This window comes from Protopterus annectens, chromosome 6.part0 (genome assembly GCF_019279795.1).
Source record: "Protopterus annectens isolate FY-2018-M chromosome 6.part0, PAN1.0, whole genome shotgun sequence".
NCBI classification, from domain to species: Eukaryota; Metazoa; Chordata; order Ceratodontiformes; family Protopteridae; genus Protopterus; species Protopterus annectens.
This window is the reverse complement of record NC_056737.1, coordinates 1,598,779,355-1,598,792,044: the sequence shown is the minus strand read 5'-3', so window position 1 is coordinate 1,598,792,044 and position 12,690 is coordinate 1,598,779,355.

Below are 12,690 nucleotides of genomic sequence, written 5' to 3'. Positions count from 1 at the left end.
TGAATCAGTCTCCAGAGCTGTGGACAAGGGTATCTGGACCTCACTATGGCCAACACCATCCCCAAATTTGGAATCATAGATAAACTTACTAAGCTGGGCATTAATCCCTACATCACTCGGATTGCCAACTGGCTTACTGACAGAACCCACACTGTAAAAGTAGCAGACTCCAAATCCAGCTCTAGACAACTGACAAGTGGAGTACCTCAGGGTTCAGTCCTGGGCCTGCTCTTGTTTGGCATCTACTTCTCTTAAGTACAGGCCAACACTAAGGGACTCTGGCTAACAAAGTTCACAGATGATTGCAAACTGGGAGCCATTATTGAATCCCCAAATGATGTGGATATTCTACAAAAGTTCCTTACAGTAACAGATGCTTGGTGCCAGAACCATGGGCTCAAGCTCAATGCCAAGAAATGTATAGTTATCCCCTATGGGAAAAAACATGTACCCATGAAATACCACATAGGTGGCAGTACACTAAACACTGAAAGCGTGATAAGAGACTTAGGGACACAAGTGGACAGTGGTCTCACCTTCGATAACCACAATGCCATAACAGTCAGGAAATCCTTCTATGTGACACACCTCATCACTAAGGGCTTTTCAGCCAGAAAAAAGGAGGTCATTGTCCTACTGTACTCATCCCTCATTAGACCCATTATAAAATACGATGCCCTGTTTTGTATGTACCTCTCAAGACATCTGCAACAACTAGAAATGCCGCAGAAATACCTCACTAAAAGAATCACAGGCCTAAAGCAGATGCCCTATGCTGACCGTCTAAAAAACTCCAGATATACTCTGTTGCATATCATCTACTCAGAGGTGATCTCTGCTTAACATACAAGGCCATGTTAAACCCAGAGCTATTGAACATGCTGCACTTATAGAAATCCCAATCCCTCAGAAAGACACACTCCAGGGATCTAAACCTTGTCATCCCAATGAAAAAAAAACATGCTAGAGGGATAGGTTCCTGAACCAGAGACTCCCCAGACTCTGGAACAAACTGCCCATACATGTCAAGCAGAGTGCCTCTTTGGCTCTCTTCAAAAGGAACCTTGATGATTGAATGGGAGATAGGAAATTCACCCCTGGGATCACTTCAGTCGCCCTGCTAGATAGGGGTCCAGAGAAGTAAATAATGTGGGAAGAAATAGCCAGGGAATTGTTATGGCTAGGCTTGTAAAGGCCATAGTGCCAATAGCCTAGTACCAACCTATGAACCTATCCATCTGCACTTAACATTTCATGCCTTCCATGATACAGAAATTGTGTGCTGTGTGGATTGAGACACCATGTAGTAAATCTGCGTATGCAATAGGCTGTACATGCTGATGGTTGTTAGTGTTGAGCATCATCTCCATGACACTGAAGTTGTGGAACACTGCTTTGTGGATTGAGACACCATCTAGGAACTGGCTGAGATGTGTCGTCATCATATGCAGGCTTGTGCAGTACATGGAATATCAGCCCCTGTGGATATCAAGGAATGTATAGCTTTGAGAACATTAGCTACCGAGACTTTTCAGTAACCAATGGGAGACATGGTGGGTATATCTCAGGAGTCTGCCTCAAGGATACTCTTCAATTTCCTTGATGCTTTGCTACAGCATGTGGGGAAGCATACTGGTTTTACACCTACAACAGAGGAGACAGCCAACCCCACACAGACTTTTTTTTAATCACATAGCCCATTTCCCTGAGATGTTGGGAGCCATAGACTGCACCCACATTGCAATAAATGCCCCACAAGGACAAAGGAATATTAACCACAAGGGTTTCCACACTATCAACTGTCAGGTGGTCTGTAATGTTTAGAGTATAATATCCAATGTGTCTGCAGGCCATAACTCTAACATATGGTCAGTGTGACTTACATCAGTGGCCTGTGCAGGGTGATTTTACTCAGAGACATTGTACTGGCAATGCCAGATATGCCATGGATAATGTGATTTATTAGAGATCCCCAGACCATGGCATAGAATGGCTATAACTATACCTGTCACAAACTCATGTCATAGTTGAATGTGTGTTTGTCCTGTTAAAGCCCCACTTCTACAAACTGGATGTGTATGGGTGCGCTGCAGTATGACCATGCCACATCCAGTATGAAGTCGTCCCCACTCAGAAGTGGAGCAGGAGCCTGTGGAAAAGAAGTATGTCAGATGGTGGGTGTAGTATATTGTGCACTGGCTAAGAGGCAGCATCTGGTTCACAGCTATGGGCCATAATAAAATAACATACACAAAAGGAAAAGCAATACATGCAAACATCACCCCAAGCAGTGCTATTCCATGCACACACTGTACCTCAGACACAGGCTATCCAAGTAGAAGCGTACAGAGGAAGGGGCATAGTGATCATATCCGCAGATGAAGAGGGCAACATTGTCAAATATCATCAATGGCCTGCTGTGTGTGTGTGTGTTATGGTACATTTGAAAAGAATTTTGTGCTGGGGTGTCACACCTGGGGGTGAGTGGGGAGACAGGGGGGTTACACTACTGCAAGTGGAATGCTGTCTCCATTGGTATGTGTGTGTGCATGTGTATGTGTGTGGAGGTGGACCATATGGAAGTGTGAGTGCTGTGAAACATCCTCAGCAGATGTTGCATCACTGTGATGGGATCTAATAGACAGGTCTAAACACATATAAAGATGTGTGCACAGAAGGTGCATGTTCCTGTCCATAGAAGTGCCCACTATTGGAAGGGTCACAGACACTATCCAGACCATGCTGAGAGGAAGTGCTGAGTGAATCTGAGTGACTGCCCCCATTATGAATCAGCTCAGCACAAGCACACTTCTTGTGTGGGCAACCATGTTGTAAGGTACTTCCCTCAACACTGGCTGCAGGGTTGAAGTGATGGTACTACATGTGCCTGACTGTGGTCTTCCCCTTCCACAGTAACCCTAACCATCAATGACCGCGACAGCGGGGGTAAATCAGCTATGAGAAGTGTGTTGGCTACAATGCCTTGCTGCACAGGGACATATGCTTGTTGCAAACTCTCACTGCCACATGTCCATGATGTTGCACAAGTGGACCACACACTCCTGGAAGTCATCACATAGTCCTCATGCAATACCTACCATTTCAGCAAGGACTGTGATGTTGTTAGCCTGTCCCCCTATTATAATCCTGTACATGCACTGGGTTGTAACCACTGAAACAGCTAAGTCAGGATGTGGGCAGTAACCATAGAAACCAGCAACCAAGTGGTGCACTGCAGGGGGAGGATGTCCCTTCTTGGGTAGATCTGCCTGTGACATCCTTTGTTTGTGTGCTTTCCTATTTTCTGGGGGGGGGTGGATGTCACATTGCCTGTGTTAAACACTGACACCATTACCTTTGGTCATGTCTAAGTCTGGCTGCCATCATCAATTATCAGAGCCTGACACATCAAACAGCAATATATCTACCATGCAGAAGATAGATAATTCACGTGCAGAAACACCAAAATAAATTACCCACACTAATTAGAACTATTCACCAATACCTGAATTTCAGAGAATAAATGAATACTATGAAATATAGTGGGCTTGACAGAACACAAGGTAACACAACTTGTTCAAGTGATCCCTGCATTTGAAGCCCAATGTTCCCATGAAAAGATGTAGTTATGTTTTTAATCTGTACTACATTTACCCATTATGCATATACTTGATCCTGTCAAGACATATTCACCTCAGCCATTTTCAACTGATATTCAGGTGGCTGGACTAGCTCTGCACTTAGATCCAGGACTCCAACATGGAGTCTAGAAGTGTCAGGACACCCATACAGAGAAGCAAGAACTTCACTCTATCTGTGAAAGGTATCTCGGTTGGTGTGCCAACTCCAGTTGCCTACTGCTTTTGTGCCAGATGGGTATCACGATTCTTAGCAGCAATTATTATGCTAGTGGTCCAGCGTCTCACTTAAACACACTTCCAGTCCTGGTCACTGACAGCACTTGCATCTTAACCACATCACACCAGACACAGCTGCAAAATTGCCAATTTGATTTATCATGGCTGATCATCTGCCAACCACAGAGATGGAAAGCCAGTAGTAAGATCTCATTTTCTATAATCACCCAGGTGGTTTGCAATGCATAGAGTATAATAACCAATGTGTCTGCAGTCCACAACTCTAACATATGCCAAATGTGACTTATATCAGTGGCTTGTGCAGGGTAATTTTACTCAGAGACATTGTATTAGCAATGCCAAATATTCTTTGAAGCCATGGTTAATGACATTTATCAGAAATCCTTAGACCATAGCATAGAAATAGAAGTTATGTCCTTACCATAACGTTCCATGTGGAGTGTTCATCTCGCCTTTGTTCTTACACATGGGTTCGGAGCCGATCCTCGCTGTCGTCGGCTTGCAAGCTTGCAAGCTCTGCATCGAGCTCGCTCGAGACCAACTAATATAATCCCCCCTGCTCTTACCCTCTCATCAGATCTAGTTTTGCAAGCAAAGAGAGAGAAGAGAGAGAGAACACGTCAATATCACACACAATTAGACATCAGAGTCTATAATATATATATATAATATATATAAATATAACAATATAACTGCAAACTATATATGTGCAAACTGCAGTGCAGACCAGGCATGCCCAAGCTTCAAACTGAACGGGTGGGAGGAGGGAGAGAACAGAACAAAGAGAATGTAAACATGGGCAGGAGCGTTATGATAAAAGCGGATAACTAAGTGATAAATGCATAGTGTTCAATCTCGCTTCTCGCTTACACACATTACGCTACCTGTAGGTTCCCTCCTTGAGGAAGGAAGGAGGAACTCAGGAGAGGACTGAGACCCTACGAACCCTACCTATAAAATTTAATGAGAATATGTGGTTTGAAAGCCCGTCCATAAATGGCGGCTGCAGCCTAGAGGGATAGAGACACTGAATGAGCCAGGATGTAGACACTGACCTTGTGGAATGTCCTTGATCTTGTGCAAAAGAGTTTGATCTGAAGAATCATAGACATAGACTTAGAAATCAGTTAACCACTTAGAAAAGAGTTCTTTAGTAACCGCCGATTCTTTCTGTTATCAGCAAAGGCTACAAAGATTGGGGCAGCATCAACTTAGATAATAATAAGTTTAGACTCCAAGGTGGGTGGAGATCTAGATGGAGGGACAAAGGCGAGGGGGGGGGAGCCCCTGAGGTGAGTCCGAAAAATCTTTTCGCAACTGACTGTTTTAGAGGGACCACCGTGTAACACAATATTGTTTGCCAGCCTGTCCCAACCCTCTTTGGTCTGCTGGGACTGGTTGAATGACTCTTTTTCTAGCAGCTTTGCAGTTTCCTATAGCTGCTGGCGTACATCTCTCTTTCTTTCTTTGGAATGGGATAGAATAGAAATGGTATATTGTGAGTGTATCCCTGTCACCTTGATTCCTGGGGGACCCCCTCTGCAGCCAGGCGGCGTCTTCCACCTCTCCCTCCCTCTCTGAAGCTAGAAGGGGGCATCACCCTGTGTGCCTGGGAAAGATCTGGGTTTTGGTCTTTCCCTCTGCTCACACGGGTAAGGGTCCTTTTACTGGGGCCAAAAGCCAAAACACCAACAAGGCTGGCGTTAGTAAGACTGAAGGTAAAGGCAGATGAACATAAGCGCATAATCTTTATTAGGGGATGGACAGAAGCACCAAATGCCTTCAGCAAGACTGACTCATCCAGAGAAGGGGGGGGACTGCCAGTCACCTCTCTGTTTCAGGGATCTCATATGTCAAGAAAAAGAGACATCTTCTGAGGGTGACTAGGGGACCCTTCTGACTCATCATAGTCTCCTCCGATGTCTTTTCTATTTGTGTGGAATCTGTGTCCTCCTCTTCTTAATCTTTCCTAGGGATCACTCTTGGCCCTGAACTAGACAGATGCGTCGGCTCGAGACCTCTCCAGCGGATCCGGCGGTCGAGAGATTGAGAGGAACAGAGAAAGGGGGGGTTCTGGACCGAGGGCTCCACACAATCAGATCAACTCTTCTGGCTCCAAAGACTGGACAGGTCTCAGAGGAGGAGAAATGGAGGAGACAAGGGAGGCGGTGGAAACGAAATAAGTTTTTGATAGGGGGCCGAATGCTAACTTCTGCACCACATGATCCAGTCCATCGATATGGGAGAAGAAGATTCCTTGAGGGATTTGATGCCTGGTCTGGAAGCATCAGAGAGCCTGAAAAGAAGGTTTTAACTTAATCCTCCAGTTTCATGTTTATTGTCATGACCTCCCACCACCCTCCCCACAAAATGAACAGTCCTCTCAGACATCTTAAAGAAGAAACAGGTAAAGAGAAAAAGGTCAGTCCCAGTAGAGAGACAAAAAAAAAAAAAAAGTCAATCCGATATATAAGTCAGTCCGGGTTCAAAAAGTAAGGGTGGAAGGCCCCCCAAAACTCTAACAAGTTTAATTAAACTTAACGGTACCGGTACCTTCTACCTTACCCCACACACACACACACTGTCACACCAAAAAGTACTTTTTTTTATTTTTTTCAAAAAAATAACAATAATAAAGTTATTTCTTATCTGTGGCTATAACTATACCTGCCACATTCACACATCTTGCTGCAAAATGAAAAAAGAAAAAGTATTTGAAAACATTTACATTCCCACTTGACATATATTATTCGGTGCCTGTGTGGCATAAGGTACTTGGCCTTACTCCATCTCTGTGGGGAATATCACACACATACTGGATAACTACCCTTTCATGCCAATGTAACCCACTGAAGATTAAAAATACCTCACACTGTCTGCATGAATGTACCTCTAAGCTACAACATAAACACACACTTAAGATTACCATGTTCCCAAGTGCATTTTATAAGCAAAGACTTTATAACATGTTAGCAGGCACTGTCAAGTTTTGGGTAAAAACTTACCTTTAAAACAAGCAGCCTTCAGTAAAGTCACAGATGTCTTCACTTTTGACAAGCTTAGAAAGTTGCTGGGCTGCAATATGCTGTAGCACAATTAGATGCATGGCAGCTGAGGGGGTTAATATTGAGTAAACATGAAGATTTTAGTGTGGCAGTTAAGCTAATGAGACAGCAAGTAATGAAAGATCCTGAATGTCATTTTTTACTCTGTGCAGCTATCAGCCAAGCTGCATTAAGAGGCTTCTTTACTTATGTGTACCTACATGAGCATGTGAAGTTTACTGAGCATGAATGGTGGATCAATAACCTCTGCACATACATGGGAAAAAAACAGATTACTGCCTACAGAAGTGCAAAACAGCAAAACTAATACTGAAGTTATGAAACACAGATTTCACACCAGTGTTCATACCCAAACACCACTATGCCATGCCATTCATTCCTGTGATAAAAAAATTATGACTATTTGCTCTACCTAAGCGATTATTCTGCAATTTACATTTCAGAAATATAAAATGACATGACTAAGGCAGGACTACAGTAATTTTCCAGGACATAACCTGATAAATGGCCATGGTTTCCAAATGCACTCAGTTTGACAGGGCTCCCCAGAGATGGAGCAAAGAAAGCTAAAGCATTTAATGAATAGAGACAACTGGCAGAGCCTGACTGGGGACTATTATGAGGTCCCCAGTATAAAGCAGATGCCTGGCAAAATCTTGCCAGTGTGGTGTCTGGCACCCCTGGTGTAACTCTGGTGAGCAGTATCAGCACCACTATAGCAACTAGAGGAATAGGCATCCTGACCTTCTTAAGTGTTGATAAGAGGAAGTCAGTCAGAGTAAGGGCATCAGAGATGCACTTTAAGTACTTACACACATTGCCTGCCAATTCAATTATTATATACATATAATGATTTTGGACATGCAATTTGATTTCTTCACTTTTTTTTTTTTTTTTTAGCTCTGAGGGCTATTATGAAGAGGATAATTCTACAATGGAAAAGAAATAGAAACGCTTTATAGGTGAGGAGTTGCACTTAGTTAATTACAGTAATTTTGAGTACAGTCAGTATGGGGTTGCCAGTATGTCTGCACAGTGTCAAAGTCTGCACCTGTACAGGTCTTCATACATACCCAAGTAGGACAAAACTGTAAAGCCTAGCAAGTTTGCAGTGTGAGATGAGCCTTTAACAGTGGTCAGATAGGTAAATGGCAGAACAAGTGTAGCTGCATGTAGCCCCTCTCCACAATATCTAACAAATGAGCTTATTACAACTTTTACTTACTTGAGAGGGGGATATCTGTCTAGTGACAGAGGGTGTTACCTTTGAAGGGCATATCCTTTTTCCTATATTTCTATGTTAAGTTTAGCAGCTAGTGGGCTTGTGGTACATGTTGTTGTTAGGTTGTGGAGCAATACTCTCTGTATGCACTGTGCCCATGAGCACTGTACTTTTCTATGCATATGACAACCATATAGCTGTTGTCAATGATCTTACAATATGTGTACAGGTTCGTATTTATATATGTAATTTCAACTGTATTAATGGATAATGGGATGTCATGGGTTATTTGTAGGAAGGCACAGATGCAAATACTCTACACAGATGCCATGCCTTTTTAAGCACAACACTGCACATTTGCCCACATAACCCACAAGCCACAACACACACAACAGCTAGCATCCTAGTATAGGCCATAGTAATGTTAATGTAAGTAGCAGCTTGCAAAGTCCCACTGTATAATAATTTGATATTGCCTATTACAATCCATGTGATACTAGAAGTGATATCTAATATATTATGTGAGATGCTTGTTTTTTCCCTCTCCCTCCCTCTCATGCTATCCCTCTCATGCTATCCTTCCCCACCTGCACATAATTTTTCTTTATTGGGTCTTTTTTCCATTTCTGTTGGTATTTTCTTCAGTATCTGCCATGGCTGGGTCAGTGGCATGGCTCAGGTCAACCCTAAGAGAAGAGTGCTATTGCCCCCTCTTAACAGTGGCAGGGATATGCAGTACACATCAGCTGCAGTGTGTTGGTGGAGGTAATCATGCAACTGATTGACCAGCAACTGAAAGATCTTGCGGCTTGCAGAGTTGCACTGATGCCTGTTCCTGCCTTTACCTCAGGCACGGCCCAGTGGGGAGGGTATTCAGGGTGCTGAATGGCCTCTTTTTGGGTACTGCGCAAGGACTGCAATACAGAATGGCATACCCGCCCTATCCTCCATCATGGGATTCTCTTTCTTTGTATGTTATCTCCTTCCTTGTTTACTGTCCAGTTCTCTTCTCCTTCACCACTCTCCTTCCTTTGTATTTGCTTTTAATATTTTATATGGCTTTCTGGACTGCAAGACCAATGCAACTCAGTCTCCAGGAATAATTATTACTCTAGGCAGTGATATATGTTTTTGATATTTCCCTTTCTGGGCTGAGTGACATGAATTTTTCCTCAGAAGCATCCCGGTTCTTTACAATATGTATCAAATTAAAATAAACTTCAAACTCTACAATCCATGTATCTTTTAATAATTCTGAAACTAAACGGGTATCAAATACAACAAAAGTGGTCTCTCTTCTTCAGCATGAAAAACAGTGACAAAACAAATACTATCTGAAACTCCTATCCAGAAATGAATGAGAGGGGTAGCCTTGGACCACTTGATCAGATACACAGAGTAAACACATCAACTTGGTTTAGGCAGCTCACTAAAACAGAACAAACCAAACTTTTAAACCAACTCCAAACTGCTGCCAAGAGATACTGTTCTCCTCCTCATGACCACATTTATCATGAATACTATTCATTTCTCATGAATACTAATCAATTTAAGGACAGATGTCCTTGCCTCTGCATCATCATTTCTATAAAGTGAATGTTCTGATCCCTCAAGTCAGTTGGTAGGTGGCTTCCTTAAATCATATACAAGAACTTGGAAGGCAGATTATAATAACTTAAACTTACGTTTGCATAGTCAATAATGCTTTTATACAAGCAACAGTGCCCTTCTTTTGGCTGGAGTTTGAGTTAATACCTAGCAGCTATCAAAAATACATGGTAATAAAACAGATTACATCTTGTACAACAGAATACATATAATATGTACAAAGTAGGATAAATGCTTGTTAAAAAAAGTAGGAACACCTAGAATAAGGAGGTTTTGATACAATAACCTAATGGTTTTCTCAGTATGACTTTGGGGATTAGGATCTTTGCTTAGTAATGTTTGCATAGGTATTCTTATACCCCAAGCAGACTTCAAATAATTTTTCTTCAGGTAGGTAGCAAATGTTGGCGGTATGATCGGGAATAAAGTTGTAACTGCGAGCATAGGTTTTGGGCAGTGTAATGAGTTGACAGATTTTAAAAATTCTCTGCAGAATACTCTGTCAGAAATACTAGGTGAGCACATTACTGTAACTAAGGAAGTGATTCTTTTGAGCTGGGACACAGGATCTGATTTGCCTAGTCATAATAAAGGCCTTATTAAGTTTAATTCTGTTGGCTGTCAAAAAAATTACTAGAATATGGAAATCAAGATCTAAACCAACTGCATTTGAAGGAATGAATATTGTAAAAGAGATAAAAAAGAACTAGAAGAGGGATGTTTACAAAAGGGAAGGGAGCTGATTATATTCAAATAAATGCAAATTGTAGGAACAATACATGCAGAATAATGTTCAGGAGAAAGAGGAGGAGTGAGGTTTAAGGGATGGCAGTAATTCTGCGATTTATGTAATGTTGGACTGATGACAGTTACAAAGACAAGATATGTGATGTATAATATATGCAAATGGCAAATATGGTTTGTTTTTTCTTCTGTTAATGTACATTTGCCTTTGTCTTAAGTCAGTTTAATAAAGGTGTTTAAAACAAACATAAATTTGAGGATATTCTTTACTATGCAATATTTGCAAGATGTGATATTCAAAAGCTAGGGTATAAGATCTTCCTGACACCCCCAGAGTATTAAAAATAGTACATATGTTTTTGCTTTATCAGTTTGTTTATAAATGGCCTCTCCCAAGCACATTTACAATTCGATTCTTCCTTTCCACCAATCAAAATGGTATCTTTATATTTCTTGGTATCTTTCATGCTCATTGGACTTGAAATTAATTCCAGTGCATGCAGTAACATTACAAACTGACTAAAATAGCATACCTAATCTTTGGATCACCTGTTTGCCCCAACTATTGAGGGAGTGCCCATCTTGCAAAGCATGAAAAAATAAAGACCTAACATCCATACAGCTAGCAAATAAAACACAGCTACAGCTCACTCCTACAGGGAAATTCGATAGCAGAGGTTATATGGAAGGGTTGTCTAAGTACAAGGGAGGGTATTTGGGATCCACCAAGGATGGTTAGTTCACAGATACAACATGATCCTACAGTCAGTTGCAAAGACTGCCTCCATAAAGGGTCTATCCTCTCTGTCAGTCAGCATGTCATATTTTTCTGACGTTCTTAGCCTCAGGGATAGTTGTGCACTCACAATGACTGCTCACCACAATGTCACGAAATGACTCCATAAGCATGCTTATTCCTCATATTTGGCAGTTTGCCCCTTGACTCCACAGAGCAACCACCTGCAGATCAAAAATAATGACCAGTGATCCAATTGCTAGCAAGTGATATAGAACTATTCACTTGCCCAACATACACAGAATCTACTAGTTCAAACCATATGAAATGACTGCCATCTGCAGAGGAATGGATGGAGGGTATTCCGAGCCCATTAATGAGGCCTTGAATTAAGGGGAAGGTGTACAAGAAATTCCATTGCCATGGAATGGGGAATGTATCCACAAGCTAACTCCCTTTATCTTACAACACAGTCTTATGAAGGTACTTCATTCTTCTAGATGAAGAAAATAAATGCCCCACTACAGGAAGATCCAGTCTATATATGTTTTCTGAATCTGCATCTTCAAGAGAAGTCTGAAATGAGCGGCTAAGCAGTCTACCAGGATGTTCACTTCATCTGTAATGCAAACTGTCTGACAAAGTGATATTTCTGTTTATGGTCCACTGACAAACATGCATTCTCTCTCAATGCATAGGAGATGTAACTATATGTCACTTTCTTGTTTTGGTATTAAATGGAAGTTTAGAAGTTTGAATGAATTAGGAGGTGCAAAAATACAGCCCTCTCTCCAATGCCATATAGGCTGGAAGACCTGCTCTCTGCTATAGTTGACTGATGTGAAGCCATCTGTGGTTGGGGGGAGCTATGCTGCTTGAATTAAGGTGGAAAAGAAGTGAGCTCTGCAATCCTTCAGCAAGAAACCCTTCATCAGAACCTGTAAATAATTTGGCTGCAGGAATCTGGGGACCACCTCAAAATTGGTGGGTGTTGTTTAACATTCCAGGGCCTGGAAAATTGCATCTAAAACCTGAAGGCCACTAAGCAGCAAATGACATCTCGCTGCAACACTTTTCATCTCCAGGAAAGCATACCATGAAGATTATGGTGACCATCAAGCCCAGACAGCACAGAAGGTTTAAAGGCTGGGCTCTCTGTTATTTTTGCAAACAGGCTGCCATCTTCAATGGCAGGAATAACTAGCACTGATGAGTAATCAAATCAGCATTAGTGAAGGAAATCAGACAGGACATTTTCCAGTTTATGGTGACCTCCACAGACTGTAACTATGGAACTCATGCTATTAACCAACTTCTTAAATGAGTGGCTGAAGAACACTTATTGCCTTCCCAGAAAGGGGCATCCAAGATAGAATTTCTGAATTCCTCCTTAAAGGTGATGGTCGTATGCAAGCCACCTTATAAAGGCTAAAAGGA